Source organism: Phascolarctos cinereus, unplaced genomic scaffold (assembly GCF_003287225.1).
Source record: "Phascolarctos cinereus isolate Bilbo 61053 unplaced genomic scaffold, phaCin_HiC Scaffold_4;HRSCAF=312, whole genome shotgun sequence".
NCBI lineage: Eukaryota > Metazoa > Chordata > Mammalia > Diprotodontia > Phascolarctidae > Phascolarctos > Phascolarctos cinereus.
This window is the reverse complement of record NW_027555847.1, coordinates 242126808-242151439: the sequence shown is the minus strand read 5'-3', so window position 1 is coordinate 242151439 and position 24632 is coordinate 242126808.

Below are 24632 nucleotides of genomic sequence, written 5' to 3'. Positions count from 1 at the left end.
TTCCACCTATTCCCCCATTACTAGACTTGACTAAAAGTTGTTTGACTGGCCTCCAGTCAAAGGTCAGGAATTGGACTGCCCCTTAACACAGGCTTTAAATCTTTGTTGTCTCCCTCTGTTTTATGCCATCCCATCCCATCTTTTTGTTTCTATCTCCCCTTCCTAATGGCTGTTTCCCTCTCTTGTTTCTATCTCTCCCTTTCCCCCTCTCCTGTCTCTGTGTCTTTTCCCTTCTTTCTTTCTGTCTCTTCCTCTTTTTTTTGTCATTTGTTCTTATTTTATTTTATTTTGTTAGGCAATTGGGGTTAAGTGACTTGCCCAAGGTCACACAGCTAGTAAGTGTCAAGTGTTTGGTCTGAGTTCAAATTTGAACTCAGGTCCTCCTGACTTCAGGGCAGGTGCTGTATCCGTTGCGCCACCTAGCTGCCCCTCTTTTTTTTTCTTTAATTCTTCTTTGGTTATGTTATCAACTTTGTGATCACAGACAACTCAGTCATTCTGAGACCAAGTTTCTTTAACAACAATAATTAAGATTATTAACAAGTTGATAATTACAAATTATGAATTGTTTTTGAAGAAACTGATGCTCCAAGTGATTACTATTCTTTTTATACAAATTTTTATTCCTATCTTTTGTTTTTACATACACTTTTTTTGCTGTATCCTTTCCACCATACTCTCCCTTCCAGAAAGCCTGACCTTATAATAATGCATAAAGAGGAAGAATCTTCTTTTTTACCCTGTCTTTCCTCTCCTCCTTCAGCCTCCCCTCCTATCTCTCCCCCAACCTGAGGCTCACTCCTGTGCCTCTCCCTCTCCTATGTGTTTCTCTCCATCTGTCTCCCCCTCTTCTGACTGAGAATCTCTTTTCCTGCTGTCTGTTATAATAGTGGGAAGCTCGGAAATCGATCTGTTATCTGCTCGACCATCCCTAGTGCCTGGGTCTGTGCCTCCACTCTGCCCTACATCCAACCATGTCCCACCTCCCAGGGGCCACCGTCATCCTCCAGACATTGGCTTACATGGCCAAGCTGCTGGAGCAGGTGGCTGACTTGACTTTGTTTTGTTTGTTTTCATGAAAACATCATTTATTAAGCCTATGTGCCTAAAGCTGTGACTCCGAAGAGGAGAACAATGATCCTTAAGGTTCTTTCCAGCTTGAAATGGTATAAACCCCAATTCTTTATAACATTGTCAATGTATCACACAGTTTTTGCTCATGTTCAAGAGCTGAATAGCTCAGGCTGGTTTTTGCCTAGAGCTTTTCTTGACTTCCTAGTGACCTGTTGGATCCATTCCAGACACCTGGAGGCAGCTCTTTCAGGCTGGGCTCCTGCAGTCCTGCACTTCAGGATACGTAGTTCCAGGCTTATGGCTGGTACTGCTGCTGGATAGGCCCAGGGCCTCCTATGGCTATCTGGGTTCAGCACTCCATTTACCTCCATTTAAGGACTCAGAGTCCTTAGGGGAATTTCTTGGTTGAATAAGAGAGTCTACAGATGAATTTTTCTTACTTATTTCCAAACTCTGCTAGGGTGTTTGGAGGAGAGCAAAGGTTTTCTGTGTCCTGGTAGAGCTGTCATCATCCTATAATCCCTTCAATGCCTTATTCAAATTTGAACTGACCTGCATCCTCTCTTTGGCTTCTGCTTACACCTGGCATCTTGTGACCCCAAGCCATCCAGATGATGCCAGGGGTGGTAATCTCAGCCGACAGGCTGAGTGGTCAGGCCCCTCTGGGCCCAAGGGTTGTTGCCTGTGACCCTGTAGTATCCAGCTACTTTAGCTCCAGCTCTTGACCCTAGACCAAGATAAGCCTAGGCCTCAGCTGAGCCTGACCCAGTATTAGCTTCAGGGCCCCTCAGAGGTCCAGGACTCTCTGTCCAGTCTCATGGAAAGCATCAATAGGCCCAGCTGAGATGTCCACCTGCCAAGGACTTCCTCCTTGCATCTCTGTCAGGTCCCTAGTTACTAGAAGGTTTACAGTGAAAACTCCCACCTAGAGGACCCTGTTAGATCTGCACAGACAATCCATGCCACATCCAGTCCTCCATGTCTTCCATCTCAGGGGAGATGTATTCCTATATTCCCATACCTAGTTGGAGTGCCAGGTGGACTTTGGCCTGCTCCAGTGAGCTAGCCTAATACTTCTCCCTGCATTTTAAACACTACCAGTAAAATTGGCCTCTGGCCCAGGGACTGGCATCCACTTCCTTTATTTCCCTTCCAGCTCTGCTTGTGACTTTCTTTACTTTGCCAACACACCTTAGATGCCATCTCGTTCTGCTTTTCCTCTCCAGGTTAAGGAATGCCTGGGGCCTCATTACCTTGGACTATCCTTATGTTCCAGTAGTCTTTTTATACCAGAGCACCCTCTCTGGTGTTGGCCTCCTTCACCCACTGGTGAGTTCCTCGCAAGACTTACATTTTGGGGAGGAGCTCAGGCCAGGAAACTTTCATTTCCCTCCTGGCTCTGCTTTTGACTTTCTGTACTTTGATGCTATGCCCTCACATGAGTACCTCACTTCTCTCAAATTTTCAGTTTCATTGTGTATTGTTTCAAGCCATTAAAATTCCAGCTCCTCTTGAAGACAGAGACTGAATTTCATTTTGCTTTGTATCCTCAACATTTAGCGTAGTGCTTGTCACCCAATAAGAGTTAATAAATGCTTCTTGCTTTGCCTTGCTTTTTGGGACCGTCTGGTAGGGGGATGTTGATATATCCAACAATATTGTGACCCTAGGCTAGCCAGGCTTGAATGCTGTGGCCCTTCCTCCTCCCAACCCCAAGGCTCTTCAGCATCTTTCCATGACACCATCCATAACATTCTATACCCCCATTCACTGATCTTCCTGCCTTCTTGTCTTAATGCAGACCAAGGTCCCAGGAATCATGGATCACACAAGACAGTAAAGTAAGCCAACTTAACTGAGGGGCTTACTTACAATATGAAGGTTAGTCGGAGAGCATGGTGAAAACAGGTCTGGTCCATTGAGACCCAGGGGAATTGAATACATCCCACTGGGGGCCCAGAAGGAATGGGGCACCCTTAAATAAGCCAAGCCTGGTGGGTTCCTGATAGAGTTCTCACCTGTGTCTAATAGGACCAAGCATTGGGTGAAAGGAATGAGGAGCTTGCACCTGGGAACTGGTGATGATTTATGTTAGTCAGTGGAGGGAAGACTCCTGGGGATTTGGCAGCCAGTAGGTAATCAAAAGAGTAGAAAGGGCTTAGAGCTGTAACTGCTGATCTTTCTCTGCTAGGGCAAGTGAGGAGTTTCTGAGCTTCCCTTGGGACTTCTTTGTTTAGCCCCACGGAGGAGGTACTGGGGTCATTATAGTCCTTACTTAGTAGGCCCTCTGGGATTTAAAAAAAACAAAGACTTTTACAGTGTTGGAGAAAACTGGCTTCCAGTCACCTTGATTATCCTAAATGCATAACTATGGGAAAACAATTTAACTGCTCTGGGTCTCTGGTTCCTGTGGTAAAATGACAGGAAAATGAATCTGTATATGTGTTTGCAACCAATAAAATGCTATGCAAATGTGAGGGGAAAAAAACACAAAAGAAATAGGAAGGCCTGCACTATGGATTTTACACTTCTTTATTAATTGCCACAAGAAGAACTCTAAGTGACTCCATGAACGAAAGCTGGAAACAAGAATGTTTATTAGTGATACCACCTTTGCCTGCTTCTCCTTCCCTACTATCCATGATTTAAAAGGTAGGTTATGGTTCTCTGGGGCAGACACAGAGGCATTGAGTTGTTTTGTTTTTGTTGGGCATTTGCTTTTGAAAAATCGCAGCATTTTACAGTGGGGAGTGCTTCTTTATGTAATGTGTGGCAAAAAGGAATAGATGATTGCAGAATTAATGGATAGGAATAATTAAAATGACACTGGTAAATTTCATCTATTCAGGGAGATAACTCCAATTAGGCCACATCTCCTTTGCATTATCGTTTTTCTGCCAATTAAAGTGTGACGTCTTTTGTCATTTTTATACAGATGAAGCTTTTATTCTTTAATAGACTCAAGAATTTACATTTTGACAGGATTTTGAAAGGCACTGTCATTTAACTACGCCTATAAAATACTACTTAGACCTCACTTCTACCTTTTGCTCCTATTTGTTTTTTCAGGGGGCAAAATGAACAAATCTAATTCTTCTTCCATCTATGAACCCTTCAAATACTTTAAGACAGATTTAATCCCCTCCCCCACAATGTCTTCTCTTTTTCATGCTACTAAGTTCCTTTAATAAAAAGAAGCTAAAGAATCGTGTAGGTATTAGGGAGATAATGTCACTGTTAACAATAAAAAAGTCATTCAGCTATTAGAATGATTTTGTTTCCTTTGCAAGGTGTGTGTGTGTGTGTGTGTAGTAATAACCAGATTTTGTTTATCTTTGTATTTTCCCCAGTCTTCTGGTATGACTCAGGGCCTTGGTAGTTTAGGGGCTGATATTGGAACAAAATAAGACATAAAATGGGATCTCAGCAATGGCAGGGGAAGGATTTTCAATAAGCATATGCATTAAAGACACTATGAGTTGATTCATGTGAGCAAAGTTCCCCTACCCCTGAATAGCCCATGGTTTTCTATCAACTATGTAGCAGAGAGAGGCTACTTTCTTGTCTTTGGTTCTCAGGCAACTAGAAAGCAATGTCAACAGCTCCCGGCTTTAATCCCCTAAACCGATTAAATCATGAGGATGGTTTCAATACCTTTAAGGAAAAAAAAAATAACAACAAAAACTAGCCTAATTTTCATGGGGTGAAAGTGGGGTTAGTATATTCCTTTACCACAACCAGTATAAATGGAAAGAATGAGAGTAAAATTAAATGCTTACTCTGTGCCAAACACTGTTACTAAATGCAGAAATACAAATATAAAAGTAAAGATAATTCCTGAGCTTGGAAGCTTATATTTTAACAGGGAGAAACAACCCAAATAGGTGAGTGGTGCTCAGGTTGGTTTAGAAACGAATGTTAAATCAAGCCAGATGGGAGTCAACTGACACACAATTTCCAGTATCAGTAGTATTTTGATTTGATTATGGTTCCGAACTGGAAAGAGGTAGTGATAGGAAATATTGGTGGATGATGTATGAGAATGGCAGCAAGGAGTCTGACCAGAAGATGACCAGGAAGTAAAGTGAAGCATGGCTGGACCCTCCCCAGATATAATGGTCCTTGTGAGTCACTCAACAACAAGAACAGTGGAGCTACAGGGTAGGAGTTTGGCAATTAAAAAGGTTAAAAGCTCCATGGCATAGTACTTGTCTAGGTAGCAAAGTAAATGGTCAATAATAACATGTTATGCACAATGGGATGTGAATAATTTTTTTTATCATTTGATCATGTTTATTTTTAATTCATTTAGACTTTTTTTATTATTAACGTGACAAAAAACAATAAGCCATGACCAGTTCCATATAGAAAGAATGACAAAAAAGACTGTATATGACACTGTAAATTGCTATTATGTGGTTTAAAAGTATAAATTAAAATTAAAACAGTAGTTCCAACACTGCCCTGCTTGTGTCCCATTCTGAACTTTCTTCTGTTCACTTTTCGTATTTTTAAAAATGCTTCATTGAGTGTTTTTTCTTTTTTCTTTAGCATCCCTCTACTCCCTTCCCTGTTCCCATAACCTCTGTCCCCCCCAAAAAAACCCCCATAACCTTCCCTTGTAACTAATAATTATAATTAGATGAAACAGCTCTATCCATTGATCATATTATGAAAATATGTCTTATTCCAAGAAGTAGAAAGCATTCTTCATCATCAGTCTTCTTAAGCTGTGATGGGTTATTATATTTCTGACAGATTGTTAAGTCTTTCACAGATGTTTTCCTTTACAATGTTGTAGTCATTATGTAAATTGTTGTCCACATTCTACTCACTTCATTCAAAACCAGTTTCATACAAGTTCCCACAAGTTTTTCTGGACCCATCCCTTTCATCACTTTGTATGGTTTAAAAATATTCTTTTTTTCATATATCGTAATTTGGACAGCCAGTTGATGGGTGCCCACTTTGTATCCAATTCTCTTCTATAATAATAGGCACTGCTATATACATACATATATATATATATATATATATATATATATATATATATATATATATATATACACTAGTATAAGCTAGTAATGGCATTATTGCATTAAAGGGTATGTAGAGGTCAAGTCTAATGATTTTTAATGATTTTAGGGGTTATATTTCCAACATGCTTCCCAGAAAGGTTAGATTAATTTATAGCTCAACTTATGGTATGTTATTAGTGTACCTGGCCTTCCATATCCTTTCCAACAACTGTTATTTTCCTTTATTTTGTCATCTTTGTAAATATTAGGAGTGTGAGATAGAACTTCAGAGTGGTGTTGATTTAAATTTTTCGTTAGTGATTTGGATCATCTTTTATATGGTTGTTGATAGATTATCTTTATTCTTTGAGAAGTGTTACTTCATGTCCTTTGGCAACTTATCTATTGGGTGTCGGCTCATTGTTATATACTTAAAATTATTATTTAAAAATCAATTCCCTACATGTCTTGAACATCAGATATTGGAAAACTTGTTGCAATACTTTCCCCCAATTTACTGTATTCTTTCTAGTTCTAATATCATTGATTTTATTTGCACAAAATTTTATGTAATCAAATTTGCCCATTTTGTCTCCTGTGAGATATAATCTCTATTGATCCCTTGTTTGGTCCAGCATGTGTCTTTTATACATAGTTATTCAAGTTATCTTCTTCCATTCTCCTCTAATTTGTTTATGATGTGATTTTTTATATCTAGGTCATGAATCCATGTGAAACATGTTGTGGCATATGATGTGGAATGCTAGTTTAAACCTAATTTCTGCTGAACTGCTTCCAGCTTTCCCAACAGATTTTGTCTAATTGAGAGTGCTTATACTAGCATTTGGAGTCCTTAGATTTTCTGAACAGTAAGCTACTATGTGTGGTTACATTTGGATCATATGCATTTAATCTGCTCCACTGGTGCAGATTAACCACTCTTAACCACTACAAATTGTTTTGATAATTACAGGTTTGCTGTATAATTTGAGATCTGGTACAGGTAAGTATCTTTTCCTTTCCAACTTTTTTTTTTTGTTTTGATATACTTGAATTTTTGCACCTCTAGATGAATCCCCTAATTATTTTTCTAGTTCTAAAAAGTAACCCTTTGGCAGCTTGAATGATAGAGCACTGAATCCATAAATGTACTTACTGTTGCCAATTTTTTTTTGCATTGACGAGCCCAACCATTTAAGCAATTATTATCTCTCCACTTGTTTATGTTTGTATTTATTTCTCTAAATAATGCTTTTCAGTTGTATCCATATAATTTCTGTGTCTTAACAGGTGAGATTCCAGATATTTTATATACTTTGTAGTTATTTTGAAACGGATTTATTTTTCTACTTCTCCTTACTGGGTTTTGTTGGTAATATTCAGATAGGCTGATTATTTTTGAAGATTTATTTTATATCCTAATCTCTGGTTCTTAGAGTTTCTTTTTCTCTTTTTAATCTCCCCTTTATGATCCATTCTACAAAATTGAATCTCAAGAGACATCTAGTACCACTCTCTTATTTTACAGACGAATAAACAGAGAACCAGGGAACTTAAGTGATTCATCCAAGGTTAAACAGGTAGGAAGTGGCAGAATCAGGATTTGAATCCAGGCTATAGTATTCCCAAGTCTACTAGATAATACTAACTAAGGATATCTGAGGAATGGAATCAAGAGATGAAATATTTAGCCTTGGTTGGAAGCATAGTCACTTTTTTCATTGGTAATAGGAGGATAGAAAAAGAGTGAATGAAGACCCAGAGAAATTTCAAGGTGATCATGAGGGGAATGAAGAGTAGGTATTCCAAACTACAAGATTAGGAAGGGGTAGAGAGAGTGGATTGGGCCTATGGAAATATAAGAATGAGAAGAATACAGATAAGATACAGGGGGAAGTAGCTGTGGATGTAGGTTTTGCCTAAATGTAGTTATTCAAGAGAAGCAGAGATTTACGAAACAGGTAGAAGCGGGGCATGCTTTACAGATTGTAGGAGGAGAAAGGCATACTTTTCAGTATATAAATAAATGATCAGGTAATGTTAGATAATATTAGTTTCTGCCATAAGAGTGGGTCAATGAGGACAATGTGAAAATGTGGAGGGAAGGGCTATCTGATATTTCATGGTTTGATGACTCACATGGACATTCGTAGAATTTGTCTGAAGTTATAGGGAGTTAAGAAGAGAGCAGTTGAAACAGAACTGTTTCAGGGCAACAGAGAATAGAAGCCCAGGATCATAAGTGACTTAGGACAAATTATCAATCAACAGCACATCTTGACTTCCCAAAGTTAAACAGCAATAGAAACATTACTTGTAATTTCTAAAGGCCATGATTAATGGTCGTCGATCAGCCAAAACTTAAAAAAAACACACCAAAATAATGTATCTGTTTCCTTTTAAACACATGTGTATTTTATATGGAAAAATATTATTAAATGAAAAGTGTTCATCATTGTATTTCTTGTCATCATATTTATTTTGATTCAATTTCATAACGCCCCTATTTGTCTTTTAAAAATTTTGTATTTATCTTTTATCTATGTATCTATCTATCATTTAGCTCTATATTATAAGTCTCACTCTGCCTCTCTCATGCTTCCCTCTTCCTATAAAATCATATATAATACAACATACCTGATGGCAAAATCTGTACAATGTTAGGATACTAAGTAGAAACAAATGAAAACATCATAAACCAAATATTGAATTGTCAAAACATTTAAATCCCTTCAGTGAAATAATAAATATTGCTGATATTTATATCCATTTTCTCTCACTTTTTTATCAATGAGAGATGGTGAACAACTGGTCACCACTTTCCTTTATTACCTTTCATGTTTCTCCTCAGGCTTCTTTGCTTTATCAAACTGGTGTCAATTTTTATAAACTTTATTCAGGTCTTTGTGTGTTCTGGCATCAATGAATTGTTCATTTAACAATTATTATTAAAGATTTTATGGCCAAGTTAGGCTCTGAAAGATGCAGCAGAATCATGATCCTTTAGTTTGCAAATCTTATCCATCCTCCCATCTATTTCCCAGGATCTAGGAAGAATGAGACTGACTTGGCATCAATTAACAAATATTTACAATCTTTCCAATGAAACGGCATATATTGCTGATGTTTATATTAATTTTCTCTTGCTTTGCTACCAGTAGTGGTGAACCAAAGATCACCATTCTTCTTTATAATCTTTCACATTTGAGAGTGACTGTTAATTTTTATCTATTCCTTTTCCAAGCCCCTTGTTTCTTTAAAGTGCTAACTGCTAAATCTTGTGTGATCCTAGCCATGGCTGTACAATATGGGACCATTTTCTATCTGCTTGCAGTATTTTTTCCTTGACTTGGAGTTGTGGATTTTGACTATAATATTTCTGGGAGCTTTCATTTTTGTATTTCTTTCAGGAGGTGACTGGTGGATTCTTTTAATTTCTACTTTGCTCTTTGGTTCTAAGATATCTGGGAAGTTTTCCTTTACAATTTCTTGAAATATGATGTATAGGTTTCTTTTTGTTCATGGATTTCAGCTAGGTTATTGATTCTTAAATTATTCTCCTTGATCTATTTTTCAGGTTAGTTGCTTTTTGTATGAGATATTTCATATTTTATTCTATTTTTCAGTTTTCAACTTTGTTTTATTGTTTCTTGACATTTTTATGAAGTGGTCATTAGCTTCCTCTTGGCTAGTTCTAATTTTTAAGAAGTTATTTTCTTCAATATTATTTTGAATGTCTTTTACCAAGCTGTTAGTTTTTCTTTCAGAATTTCTTTTCTCAATTTCTCCTCTACTCTCTTATTTGATTTTTTCCTCCTTTTTGTCCCTTTCTTAATCTGTTCTAAGAGTTCTTATTGGGCTTGTGTTCAATATGAAGTTTTTTTTTGAGGTCCTGCCTTGCAGATGTTCTGAAGTTATTATCTTCTGTGTTGATACCTTGAACTTCCCTGTCACCATAGTGGTTTTTTATGGTTGCGGTCTTTATTTTTGTTTGCTCATTACTCTAGCCTACTTCTTGATTGTAGATTTTATCTTAATGTAGGGCTCTGCTTACTTCTTGGGGGTTGGAGGATATCTAGCCTGAGCTTCAGTCTTATGTCCTGCTTTCACACCTCAGGTAACGGGGCTGTAAGTTTTTGTTGCTTCCAATGTGATACAGGGAGACTTATGTTCATTGCCTTCCCAGTCTGAGCTCTGCAAATTCCTGAGCCAGGTCTGGATCTGTTGGCTTGTGTGAGGTTGAATTTACATAGAATTTTTCTGAACTTTGTCACTGTTAGTCCATTGGAAGGCTCTTCAGATTCAGAGTGACTGAACTTCTGGTTCCCCTTGGTTTTGTTCTCCTCTCATAGTTTATTCAACTGCTAGCTTACATGTGGCACTAAAGAATAGAACCGAGTTGCTACTCTGCTCTTGGGCTCAGAGCTACACAGATACGCTTCTGTATCTTGTTCCTTGCTCCTTACGCAGATAGGGCCTCTTTCCCTCCCTACCACTATTTTTTACCCTGGACTGTAACGCAGGACTGGGTAACAGACGAGAGAGCTGCCAGTAGGCATCCATTCTTCTTGTCAGGGCTAGTTGGATCATCTCGGATTTCTTTCTGCCCAAGTGTTTCCTGCCCTGGTGGCCAGTCTCCTTACCATCTCTGGGTACTGGAATGCTCCCCTGCTGTTATTACCTTCCTCTGCCATGCTGCTGCCCCTGTTTTGCATTTTTGGCCTCCGCCCTAGTGTTGACAGACCTCTTTATCTTCCTTAGTTTCTCTGGGACAGAAAAATGATTCGCTGTGACTTGTTCTTGGATGTGGAGGAGCTCAGGTAAAATGTTACCTCTCACTCCATCATCTTTACTCCATCCCTGCTTATATCCATTCTTAAACTTCTTTCAGTACATTAATCTCCTGCGAGTCTCCCCCTGAACACTCTCCCAGTTCTCCATTTTTATTGTTAGTCCTGGTATCTAGAAATGTACACCATATGGTTGTGACTTCTACATTGGTTATTGTTTAGATGTTCTAATACCTAATGTTGTCTTTGTTTTCTATACAATGTTACATTGCTGACATTCAATTCTGAGGCTACCATACAACAGGAGATCAAGGAGCTGGAAGACTTGGAATGAGAGTGAGAAGAGAAGCTTCTGCGTGCAGTGCAGGGAAGAGTGTCCTAGATTACTCTCATAAGGGAAGTAGCTGAAGTGAAGAGAAGCTGATGGTCCCAGAACTTTTGTTGAACTTTTTATGAGTGTCAGAGAGTAGAGGAACATTGATGTTGATGTGGTTTAGTAGTATTAGCACATTTGGTGAGAAGCAAAGTGAATGCTGGGGAAGGGAGCAGTAGAGAATGGGAAGTACCAGACAATTTGGCATTTGGCCTTGGTCGTCTTTTTACTTCATCAATGTGGAGTGTGTGGATATTCACAGATGTTTGCATCATTCCAGTTCATTCCTGGTTTGTCCCTTGTCAGTCAGTCAGTCAATAAACACTGAGTTTCTACAATGTTCCAGGCACTATGCTAAGGACTAGAGATACAATGAAAAGCAAAGGACAGTTTTTACTTTCATGGAGGTCACAGTCTAGTGGCAGAAACACCATGCAAAAAACTATATATAAACAAACTATACAAGGTAAGCAGGTTAACAGAGGGAAGGGACTAGAATTAAAGGGATTTAGGAGAGGCTTCCTTTAGAAGGTGAGATTTTATGTAAGACTTGAAGGATGCCAGGAGGCATAGATGAAAAAGGAGAGCATTTGAAGAATGGACAACAGTCAATGAAAATGTCCAGAGTCAGGAGATGGAATATCTTGTTTGAAGAAAAACAAAGAAGCCAGTGCAACCAGTGTCACTAGATCCTAGAGGAAAGAGAAGAGAGAGAGAGAGAGAGAGAGAGAGAGAGAGAGAGAGAGAGAGAGTGTGTGTGTGTGTGTGTGTGTGTGTGTGTGTGTGTGTGTGTGTGTGTGCGCGTGTGTAGTGTAAGGTGTAAAAAGACTGGAAAGGTAGAAGGGGCAAGTTATAAAGGATTTTGAATGTCATATACAGGATTTCGTATTCAATCCTGGAGGTAATAGGGAATCATTAGAGCTCACTGAATTGAGGGTGACATGGTCAGACTTGCTCTTTAGGAAGATAACTTTGAAAGCTGAGTGGAGGATGGAATGGAGTGGGGAAAGATTTGTGATGTGGAGACTATTGCAGTAGTATAAGTGTGAGGTGATGAGGGCATGTACAAGGGTGGTGGAGGTATCAGAGGAAAGGAAGAGATATATGCTAGAGATGTTATGAAGGCATAAGTCAAAAGGACTTGGCAGCAGATTGGATATCTTGAATGAGAGAAAATGAGGAGTTGAGAATGATGCCTAAGTTGTAAGTCTGGATGACAGAGTGGTATCCTTAATAGCAACAGGTAAGTTAGGAAGTGGGTAAGGTTAGGTATGTATGTGCGTGTGTGTGGAATAAAATATACTGAGTGAGTAAACGTGACAAATAAGCTGTGAAGTCACCTATATTCTATTATTGCCTACCTGAAATGTACCAGCTGAGCTTAGGGAAGGGTGTTTGCTGGCACTGGGCATTTATAACTCTGACACGTAGATCTTTTTTTGTTGTTGTTGTCAAACTTGAATATTATAGGATGATGCTCTAGGTTTTTCATCCTGAAAGCAAAGGAAAAATCCCCTTTATATTTTAAAATGTTGATGTTTCTGTGACTTGACAGATTTGTGATTGTATTAAAATGTGTGCTTCAGCTCACAGCCATCCACATGTTATCATCTCATCTGATTCTTGTTACTGTTGCTGTTGTTTTTCAGTTGTCTCAGTCACTCTTTGTGACCCCATTTCTTAGCAAAGATTCTGGCGTGGTTTGTCATTTCCTTCTCCAGCTCATTTTATAGATGAAGAAACTGAGACAAACAGGGTTAAGTGATTTGCCAAGATTGCAAAGCTAGTAAGTGTCTGAGGATGGATTTGAAAGCGGGTCTTCCTGACTCCAGACCCAGTGCTCTCTTTCTGTGTCGCCTAGCTGCGAAAAATACTGGAGACCTTTATCAAGTTCTTTGAATCATTCAATGGCTAAAGAAGACAGCATTCACAACTCTCATAAAAAAAAAGCCTCTCTTAGTAAGGAGAACTAGACTGTTTATCACAAGACCAGGCTTTGAAAGAAGTAGCAGATCCTTTCATGACTCATCAGTTTGAAAATCCTTACCAACCTGTCTACTCATTTCCTATGATCTAGGAATTACCAGACTGATCTGGAATCCATCTATACATCCATCCATCCATCCATCCATCCATCCATCCATCCATCCATCCATCCATCCATCCTGGCACCAACAAGTATTTTTTAAATAATATTTTACTACCCCCCCCAATTACATATCAAGACAATTTTTAGCATTCATTTCTACAAGATTTTGAGTTCCATTTTTTTCTCCCTCCCTCTCCAGCCTCTTCTGAAAATGATGGGTAATTTGATATAGGTTATACATGTGCTATCATGTACAACACATTTCCATATTAGTCACAGTTGTGAAAGAAGATATAGATCAAAAGGAAAAAAAAACATGAAAAAGAAAAAAATAAGTGAAAAATATACTTTGATCTGCATTCAGAGTCGATCAGTTCTTTATCTGGATGTGGATAACATTTTACTTCATGAGTCCCTTATCTTGGATTATTGTGTTGCTGAGAAGAGCTGAGTTATTCATAGCTGATCATCACACAATGTTGCTGATACTGTGTTCAATGTTTTCCTGGTTCTGCTCATTTGACTTTGTATCAGTTCACACAAATCTTTCCAGGTTTTTCTTAAATCTGCCTGTTCATCATTTATTATTAGATAATAGCATTCTATTACATTTATATGCCACTACTCATTCCCCCATTCCTCAATCGATAGAAATCCCCTCAGTTTCCAATATTTTGCCACCCTGAAAAGGACTGCTATAAATACTTTTGCACATGTAGGATCTTTCCCCTTTTTTATGATCTCTTTGGGATACAGACCGAGAAGTGGCATTGCTGGGTCAAAGGATACACACAGTTTGGTTGCCCTTTGGGAATAGTTCTAAATTGCTCTGCAGAATGGTTGGATCAGTTCATAACTCCATCGACAATGCATCAGTGTCCCAATTTTCCCTGATCTTCTCCCACGTTTATAATTTTCCTTTTTTTTTTTGTCATATTAGCCAATCTGATAGGTGTGGGATGGTGCCTCAGAATTGTTTTAATTTGCATTTCTTTAATCAAAAGTAATTTAGAGCACTTCTTCATATAGCTAGAGATAGCTTTGATTTCTTCATCTGAAAACTGCCTGTTCATATTCTTTGACCATTTATCAATTGAGGAATGGCTTGCATTCTTATAATTCTCTATATGTTTGAGAAATGAGACCTTTATCAGAGACACTTGCTGTAGAGATTGTTTCCCAGTTTTCTACTTTCCTTCTAATCTTGGTTGCATTGGTTTTGTTTGTACAAAAGCTTTTTAAAAGTATATAATCAAGATTATCTATTTTGCATTTTGTAGTGTTCCCTATCTCTAGTTTGGTAATGAATTCTTTCCTTCCCCATAGATCTGACTAGTAGACTATTCTTTGGTCTTCTAATTTGCCTATAGTGCCACCCTTTATGTCTAAATCATGCACCCAGTTTGACCTTAACTTATCATGCAGTGTGGGATGTTAGTCTCTACCTAGTTGGTGTCCTATTGTTTTCCAGTTTTCCCAGCAGTTTTTGTCAAATAGTGAGTTCTTATCTGAAAGGGTGAGGTCTTTGGGTCTATCAAACACTAGGTTACTATGGTCATTTACTACTATGTCTTGTGTACTAATCTATTCCACTGGTTCATCACTCCATTTCTTAGCCAGTACCAGATAGTACTACTTTATAATATAGATTAAGATCTGGTATTTCTAGGCCACCTTCCTTTGTATTTTTTTTTTTCATTAATTCCCTTGATATTCTTGACCTTTTATTCTTCCAAATGAATTTTAGTTATTTTTTTCTATCTCTTCAAATAGTTTTTTTTTTTTTGGTAATTTGATTGGCATGGCATTGGATAAGTAAGTTAGTATAGGCAGAATTTTCATTTTTGTTATATTAACATGTTCCTCTTTCTCATCTCTTAATTATTTTTTATGTCATTCCCTCAGATTCATCTTATACCTGTACCCTCTGTCAATGTATATTCCTTCTTCCTATGCCATTAGTAGTGAACTTTTTTTAGTCCCATTAAAAAAAACCAAACAACTATACATGCACCAAACTGGGCAAAGAAAAGTTAAAAAAAATTGTTGGAGGTGCTTCAGGAGGCTAGGCATATTAATAATCTCTTGGTGGAAATGTGAACTGGTTCACAATCAGGAATTATGGTATAAAGATTAACTGTTCGTAAGCTTTGACTTAATGATTTTATTAGAGTGCATAGACAGCCAAGAATGTCATAGTCAGAAAGAAAGTTCCCATATGTACCAAAATAATCCTAATAGCACTTTTGTAGTAAAAAAAATCAAATAAATAATGATTAGATAAAAAATATAATTGGGTGTCCAACAGGGAAATGGATGAACAAATGTTGCCATAGAAAATCAACAGAACATTTTTACACAATAAGAAAAGGTAAATATTAATAATTTCTACATACAAGATAATACTTTTATGAAGTGAAGAAAACACTATCAATTGAAAAATGCAGATAGTTATTACAATAAGGAAAATATAAATATTCGTAAAAAGCAGTAGCCTTAATATTAAATACAAAGGTCAATCTTAGTTATAGAGGATTGATGATGATATAGTCTACTAGTGTCTCAGTAGGGAGGTAATGTAACAAGGCAGCATGGTCCAGTGGTAAGAGCACTGAATTTGGAATCAAATGTCCTGAGCTTAAAGAGCTAGTTCTGCTACTTACTAAGTGAGGGAAGAACAGAGGTGGCTACCATGCTGGTAATGTGGTGGTTAGTGGTAAAACTTTTAAAATTTACAAGTATCATCTTCCCATGTAGGGATGTACACAGTTCAGCTCCATTGAATCCATTATGTTTTCTCTTTCCTCTTTAGGTTTCTATTGGTTTTGATATTGGAGATCAATTTTTTTTTGTTCAATTCTGGCCTTATGAAAACTTGAAATTGTCCTATTTCATTGAGTGACCAATTTTTCACTAGAAGTGTTATGCTTAATTTCGCTGGGTAGGTGATTCTTGTTTGTAGTCCTAGTTTCTTTGCCTTCTGGAATATCATGTTCCATGACCTTCTGATATTTTAGTGTCACAGCTGCTAAGTTCTGTAATCCTGATTGTGACTCCCTGATATTTGAATTGTTTCTTAATGGCTACTTGCAGTGTTTTTTCCATGACTAATAGTTCTGAAATTTGGCTATAATGTTCCTTGGAGGTTTTCTTTTGGGATCTCTTTCTTGGGGTGATCATTAGATTCTTTCAATGCCTATTTTGCCCTCTGGTTCCAGGATGTCGGAACAGTTTTTCTTGATAATTTCTTGAAAGATGTTATCCAGGTCCTACTTTTGCTTATGGCATTCAGGTAGTCCAGTGATTCTGGAATTTTCTGTCCTGGAGCTGCTTTCCAGGTCAGTTGTTTTTCCCATGAGTTATTTTACATTTTCTTCTATTTTTTTTTAAAGTTCTTTTGAATTTGTTGGATTGATTCTTGATATCTCCTAGAGTCAGTTTCCACTTGCCCAATTATAACTTTTAAGGAGTTGTTTTCCTCAACTATCTTTTGCACTTTCTTTTCTATTTGGCCAATTGTAATTTTTGAGGAGTTTTTTTTTCAGTGGATTTTTGTTTCTCTTTTTCTATTTGGCCAGTTTTTCTTTTTAATCAGTTTCTTTTCTTTTTCCAAGCTGTTGAATCTTTTTTCATAATTTTCTTGCATCACTTTCAGTTTCTTTCACCAATTTTTCTTCTACCTCATGTACATGATTTTAATCTCCTTTTTGAGATCTTCCATGAGTTCTTTCTGGGCTTGAGACCACTTCCCATTTTTCTTTATGGTTTTGCTCATAGGTGTTTTGACATTGTTGTCCTCTTCTGAGTTTCTGTCTTGATCTTCCTTGTCACCATAATTATGTTCTATGATCAAATTCTTATTTTTTCCTCATCTTTTTTGGTCTCACCCCTTTTTAAAAAAATTGAACTCTGCTCCTGGGTTGGAAGGGACACAGTCTCAGATTTTTGTGCAAGTGGCTGCAGCCCCTGGCTATTGAGGCCCACAGGAGACCCTTGTGTCTGAGGGGCTAGGGTAAGGGGAGGCTTGAGCTGCTGAAGGCTGGATGGGTCCGACAGTTTACCTGGTGCTGAGCCAAAGTGGTGGTGTCTGGCATGTGCTGAGACTGGTGGGATATTTTTGTGTTTCCCTGGGGCTACACTGAAGCACATGGCAGTCTGGCTGGTGGCTACCTGTTTGCTTAGGCACCTGTAAAGTTGGTATCTACCTGTTTGCTAGGTGCTATATTAAAGCATGTGGAGGTCTGGCTACTGGGTTACCTGTTTGCCTGGAACGATGCTGAAGCACATGGTGGTTCTCTGAGCTGGAGTCTGCTCATTCCCTTGGCTATGCTGAAGCATTTGTGTGCCTGATGTTGGCATTTGCCAACTCTGCTGCACTGGGGCTCAGGATTTCCCACTGATTTTCTGGGTTGGGACTTGCTGCTGACATTCTGGGATGCTTCCCGTCCTGGACTGCACTCTCCTTTTACCCAACTAAGAGAGACTGCTCCTACTGATCTTCCAAGTTTCTTGGGTTCAAAGATTATTACACCCCATCTTTTTGCTGGTCCTACTGTTCAAGGATTTGTTTGGGGATACCATTTTATGGGTGTTTTGGGGGGTTAATATGGGAGAGTTATAGGGATTTACTGCTTACTTCACCATCCTTGGCTCCAGGAACACACCAAGTATTTCTGAAAAATAATTTATTTATTTATTTTAGTTTTCAACATTCACTCCTATAAGATTTTGAGTTTTAAATTTTCTTTCCTTTCTCTTCTCCCCCCTTCCCAAGACAGCATGCAATCTGATATAGGTTCTACTTATACATTCATATTAAACATATTTCCCATTAGTCATGGTTTAAAGAATTTGAACTGATGGGAGAAACCATGAGAATGAAGCAATAAAACAAAATAATAAAGGAAAAGGAGAGCAAATAATATGTTTCCATATGCATTCAGACTCCATAGTTCTTTCTCTGGATATGGATAGCATTTTCTATCATGAGTCTTTTGGAGTTGTCTTAGATCCTTGCATTGCTGAGAAAAGCCAAATCTACCAAAGTCAGTCATCACACAATGTAGCTGTTACTGTGTATAATATTCTCTTGGTTCTGCTCATTTCACTCAGCATCAGTTCATCTATGTCTTTCCAGGGTTTTTTTTTTTAAGGCATTTGGGGTTAAGTGACTTGCCCAGGGTCACACAGCTAGGAAGTGTTTGGTCTGAGGCCAGATTTGAATTCAGGTCCTCCTGACTTCAGGGCTGGTGCTGTACCCACTGTACCACCTAGCTGCCCCTCCAGGTTTTTCTGAGGTCTGCCTGCTCATCATTTCTTATAGCACAATAGTTTTGCATTACATTCATATACCACAACTTGTTCAGCCATTCCCCAATTGATGGGAATCCTTCAATTTCCAGTTCTTTGCCACCACACAGAGTTGCTATAAATTTTTGAACATGTGGGTCCTTTTCCTATTTTTATGATGTCTTTGGAATACAGACCTAGAAGTGCTATTGCTGGCTCAAAGTGTATGCACATTTTTATAGCCCTTTGGGCATAGTTCCAAATTGCTCTCCAGAATGGTTGGATCAATTCACAACTCCATCACCACCAACAATGTATTAATGTTCCAATTTTCCCACATCTTCTCCAACATTTATCATTTTCCTGTTTTGTCATGTTAGCCAACATGATAGGTTTGATACGGTACCACAGAGTCATTTTGATTTGCATTTTTCTAATCAATAGTGATTTAGAGCATTTTTTCCTATGATTATAGATAGCTTTAATTTCTTCCTCTGAAAACTGCCTGTTAATATCCTTTGACCATTTTTCAATGTGGGAATGACTTGTATTCTTATAAATTTGACTCAGTTCTCTATATATTTTAGAAATGAGACCTTTATCAGAGACGCTAGTTGTAAAAATTCTTTCCCAGTTTTCTGCTTCCCTCCAAATCTTGGTTGCATTGGCTTTGTTTGTACGAAAATTTTTTAATTTAATGTAATCAAAATTATCCATTTTGCATTTCATAATGTTCTCTATCTTTTGTTTGGTCATAAATTCTTCCCTTTTCCATAGATCTGATAGGTAAACTCAACAAGTATTGATTGAATTTAGCACCTGCTATGTGCCAGGCACTCTATATGTAGATACTGGGATACAACCACAAAGCATAAAATAGTTCTTCCTCTGAGAAAGGGGAGACAATAAGGAATATGCACACATACATAATGTATAGCATAAATATGAAGTGAATGAATAAAAATACATACAAAGTTAAGTGCAAGTTAATTTGAGAGGGAAAAATCTAGTATGTGGGGATGGAGCACGAAAAGTTTCATGTAGAAAATTGTGGTTATTTTGCATCTTAAAGATTTATGAGGCAGAGGTAAAGAGGAGATATATTTCAGACATGGTGGACAATGCAAGGTTATGAGAGTGGAAGATGGAATGCTGTGAATAAGAAACAGAGATACCAGTTCACCTGGACTTCTCAGTATGGGGAGGAAGAATATCATTAGTAAACTTACCAGACACTTTTGGATATTCAAAGTAATTTCTCTACTTCTTATTTCCCCAACCTCCTGAGTCCTCTACTACATATCTTAGGATCAAAACACTTATCGCTGGATTCGGACTCTAACTTCGAATTTTTTTAACCTTCTCTTGTTGAATGTAGACCTTCTCTTCAATCTATTTTTAAATAAATAAGAAAATAAGAAAAAAAAAACCCATCTGCACCACACCGTATTTTAAATGAATATATCCATACAGGACATAGCACACAATTTTGAGGGTGGTAAGAGATTTATTCTTAAGATATTTAAAAGGCTTTAGGAAAAACTGACTGTATTACACAAACTGTGCGATTAAGACAATATCAGTGAGTAGCCCTTATAGCTGTGAATTGAGGTTGCTCAGGAAAATCTCTAATCAATGTGAGGGCCCTATTCAATTTGTAGCTCTTTTTTGTAAGGGTTACTCTTGTAGAGGTAGACTTCCCACTGACTCCTAAGTTTTTAGCACAGTGCTTGGCATATACCAGGAATTAATAAATACCAGCTGGCTGATGTACTAATACTTAACTGGGTTTCAGAGATCAGGGATGCCCCCTTGAGATGGCAGAGATTCAAGGAGATGGATTTTTGTTGGAAAAGCCAAACTTTCTATTGATAAGAACAAGTTATGAAATGGTCTCACAGCTCTTTCTTTTTCTTTTTGGAGCTTTTTCACACTTGGACTTCTAGGAAGGTTCAAGTCAGGGATTTCTCTCTCCTCTGTCCCACTTCTTAACAGGAGAAGAAAATGGAGACTGACAGGAGAACCCCATAATGAATAGCTTGTGTTATTCACTAACCTCAGAGGGTTAAGACAGACCTAAGAGGGGAGAACTGCAAGCTTCTCTTTCCCTTCCACTGCTTTTTTGTTTCTTTTTCTGAGAATACTGTAGACTAGCAAGTCTGAGAATGGAGAGTTCAAGCCTTTGGTGTCAGCTCTTGGGCAGCCCTACATTGAGCATTCCCAAGTTCCAGAGTTTCTAAAATATCAATAGTTCTTGAGTTCAGGAGTTGGACTGCCCTAGTCACTAGTTTGCTTCAGAGGTAAAAGAATAGATTTTTGTAAATGACATAGCATGTCATATTTTTGTAGTTATACACTTGGTGGAAAGGTTTGAAGACTTAGAGTGGGAGGGCACTACTTCTTAAGACAGCTCATTCTATTTTGGGGTACTTCTAATAATTAGAAAATCAATCCTAAAACTGCCTCTTTGTAAATAACAAACAATTGTTTCTAATTTTACTTTCTAGGTCCAGGCAGACAAAGTCTAATCCCTCTTATATATGATAACTGAAATAATTTCTGTACTAAAGTCACACTAGATCATGCCATGTATGCTTATTATTTGTCAAATATGATTGTTGTTATGTTAAAACATTTGATCTGGTAGAAGAAAAGCATAGTCTTAAAGTCTCTTCTCCTAAAAGGAAACTCCCATGCCTATGTAAAAATTACATAAAATCACCTTAAAGATGAATTAATAGAGATTACTCTGATGATGAGCCACTGATTATGACACCAGCGGGGGGGGGCAGCAAAAAACATGAAGATGGATGCTTGTCAAAAGTGTTTTTCACTGCCATAGAAGATTCTGGAGTAGAGCCCAAATAGAAGAGAAATTCCTTATAGACTATGAGGTCCTCCTGATCAACTCTTCACTGATATTTTTCTGATTGTATCAAATCTCAGAACAATGAAGAACCTCTTAAATGAGATCCATAGACACCCAAATGAGTTTGGCCTAACCATATACACAGTGCTTTAGTTACTTCTCTAAGACTACAAGTTACAGGGAAGACACCAACTTGAATTGGTAGCATGAATGTTCTTATCTTGTGTTCCCTGTACAGATGAAATCTTGGTGTAGTACCTTTTTCTGTTCCTCAGTGCACACAGGAAAAAATAAATAGACAAAGAATGACTAGTGCCTATAGGCAATAGCGCATAGTTAACTGTGTAGTTCGATGAGCTAGCCCGTTAATTATAAATATATTGGGCAGACAGTGCAGATGGATAATGAACTGGGTCTATACTTGAATAGAGGAAATGAGCAGGCTGGATTTCATTTGGAAAACTATGCCATGATTTTAATGATCTCACTCTTTACCCTGAACCAATGATTCATTTTTTAAATTCCAAATTCTTTTAGTAATGCTCTATGGCATCATTATAGATGACGGTGGGAATAGTTTATAGCACATTGCCAACAAAGAACTGCATAAAAGAAGTGGTACAAAAGATATCATCAAAGAAGTTCATGTCTAGAAAAGAAATGAGCTGATTATGTAATGAAAGTGAAGGATAACAAGTGACTCATAAGTTCCATTGATACTCAAGTAATCTAAAGAGATCTAGAGTTAATCTCCTCCTTCCTTGAATGACAACCCTGTGGAGGATTTATAGGAGAATATGGAAAAAAATTATATAAGATAATAAAGTGTGGATGGGTTGTGATTGCCACCATTGTAGGGTATACCCACATTGATCAAATCTATTGAGATATCAAAGTACTGAAGTATCAATAAAAAATTGGTAGTAGACACAAAGATTGGAAATTATTGATATTTTCTGGGTTAGGAATCTTGGAATAGTACTAAGGTTCATACCTTCTCTTCCCCTTGCCAAACTTTCAGTATACTTATCTCTTTCAGATAGTATTAGGAACTGATTCCTTATACCCCCAAAATCACGTTGCCTCTCTCTCCATTACCATGGTTACTACATTTTTTGGGTCATACCTATCAATGGTAATGTATTTTATGTCACTTCTTGCTCACAAATCACCACTAGTAAAGAACTGTAGCCTAAGTGCATCAATTAGCATGGTGGTGAACTCTGATAAAATTTTGACCCTTCAGAGGGTGTGGTGCTCTATGGCTTTGCTGCATGTGCTGGAAGACGATTGATCTTTAAAAGACAGATTTGTGTTAAGAAGAAGCTTAAGATCACTGAAAATATTTTTCAGTTTCCTAAATTATTACCATCATCATCATTATCATTGCTACTATATAACACTTTAAAGTCTGCAAAGTGCTTTATATCTTATTTGAACTTCACTACAGCCCTGTAGGTGCTAATTTTTAAAATACAAATCTAAATACGATTCAGCTCACCAGTCCTTCTGTTCAATTTAACAAGCATTTCTTCAATGTCTACCAAGTGTCAGACATTGCATATTGAAGAATGCAAAGGCGAAGATGAAACGGTCCTTGAACTTAAGGGACTTTTATTAAATTCTATTAAATTTAAATTCCAGTTCATTTTTTATTCACAATGGGCAATGCACAAAGTACATGCATTCAAGAGCATGCTGGTAAATGGGTAAATGTTTAACAACTGCTGAGAGAAAGGAAGTGTGTGAGAGAGAGAGAGAAAGAGAGAGAGAGAGAGAGAGAGAGAGAGAGAGAGAGAGAGAGAGAGAGAGAGAGAGAGAGCGCGAGAGAGAGAGCGAGAGCAGACTTTTAAATTTAATCTTAGTTATTAAAATTATCTTCATTTTCTTAAATCTAGACAAAATAATAAATCAAGCCCTTATTTGTAGTGGTTTCCTTCTGAGGCAGGCTCCCACAGAAAATTTAACAATTGACTCTTTTGATAGGAAAACTCTAGAATACCACTACATATATCTGCTGATGGATTAACTCAATGGGCTGCTCATCAAATTGTGTATTGTGGTCTAGACAATATGTGTCTTTCATTTACTGACTTTTTTCCTACGTAGACTGGTAGGAGGAACATTTTGGGATTTTTGTTTATATTATTTAGGAGGCCTGCTGTTTGGATGCTTGATGCAATCACAAACATTTTAAATGTTGCCAAATAATGTCTATGCATGCGACAGATATTAGAATTGACTTTTATGACAATTGTCCTGAGAAAAACATTTCCTTTGTGATATTGTGGTGTAATTCACAACTCTTCCCTCAGTGTTCTTTTAGGCACATAGTTAAGAATGGACCCATTATTTTTTTAACCTTTATTGGTTCAATTGTATTGCCACGACTTTGAGTAGGAGCTGTTTTTTTTTTTCTGTCACTTTGAAAAATGATAAGTCAATTCTTCTTATTGCCCTTCAGAATAATGACAGGAGATCCCCTTTTCCTTTTCTTTCATTTGATGTCCAAAGAGAATACCTAGGAAAAGGACTAAAATGGATTATAATTTGAAGTCTTTTTTAAATGGATGATTGAAATCTTCATTAGGTGACAAAATAATAGCTAAGGTAATATAAAATGGATAACAATAAGAGATAGAGATTATCTGTTTTCATGTTATAACTGGTCAAAGAAATGGGAAAAATTCAATAACCTCAGCAGCATTTGCTACCAAGTAAATAAAGCAAGACATGAGTGAAAATATGTCAACGTGACCTTTGCATGCTAAGTGGATTTTGTTATGTCTGAAGGCTTTTGTTGTCAGGCCCAGGAGGAAATATTGTAAAAATTATATATGCTACAGTTTCCATTCATGCCTTAGGCTTCATAATTACATCCTTTCCCATATCCAGACTTTGAAGAAAGTTCAAAGACAGGTCAGGAGGGGTAGAAATGGAGATAATATCTTAATTTCCTTTACCAGTCATGTTCGTTTCCACTGAAATGAGTTTCAGGGCTAGTGCAATTGCACAGAGAACAGCTGACTTATGGCAGAGCTTTCAGCAAGAACTTAAGAGATGTTTTATGTGAAAGATCTAGGGTCTATTTTTAACATGAAACTTAAAAATTTTTTGAAACACCACATTT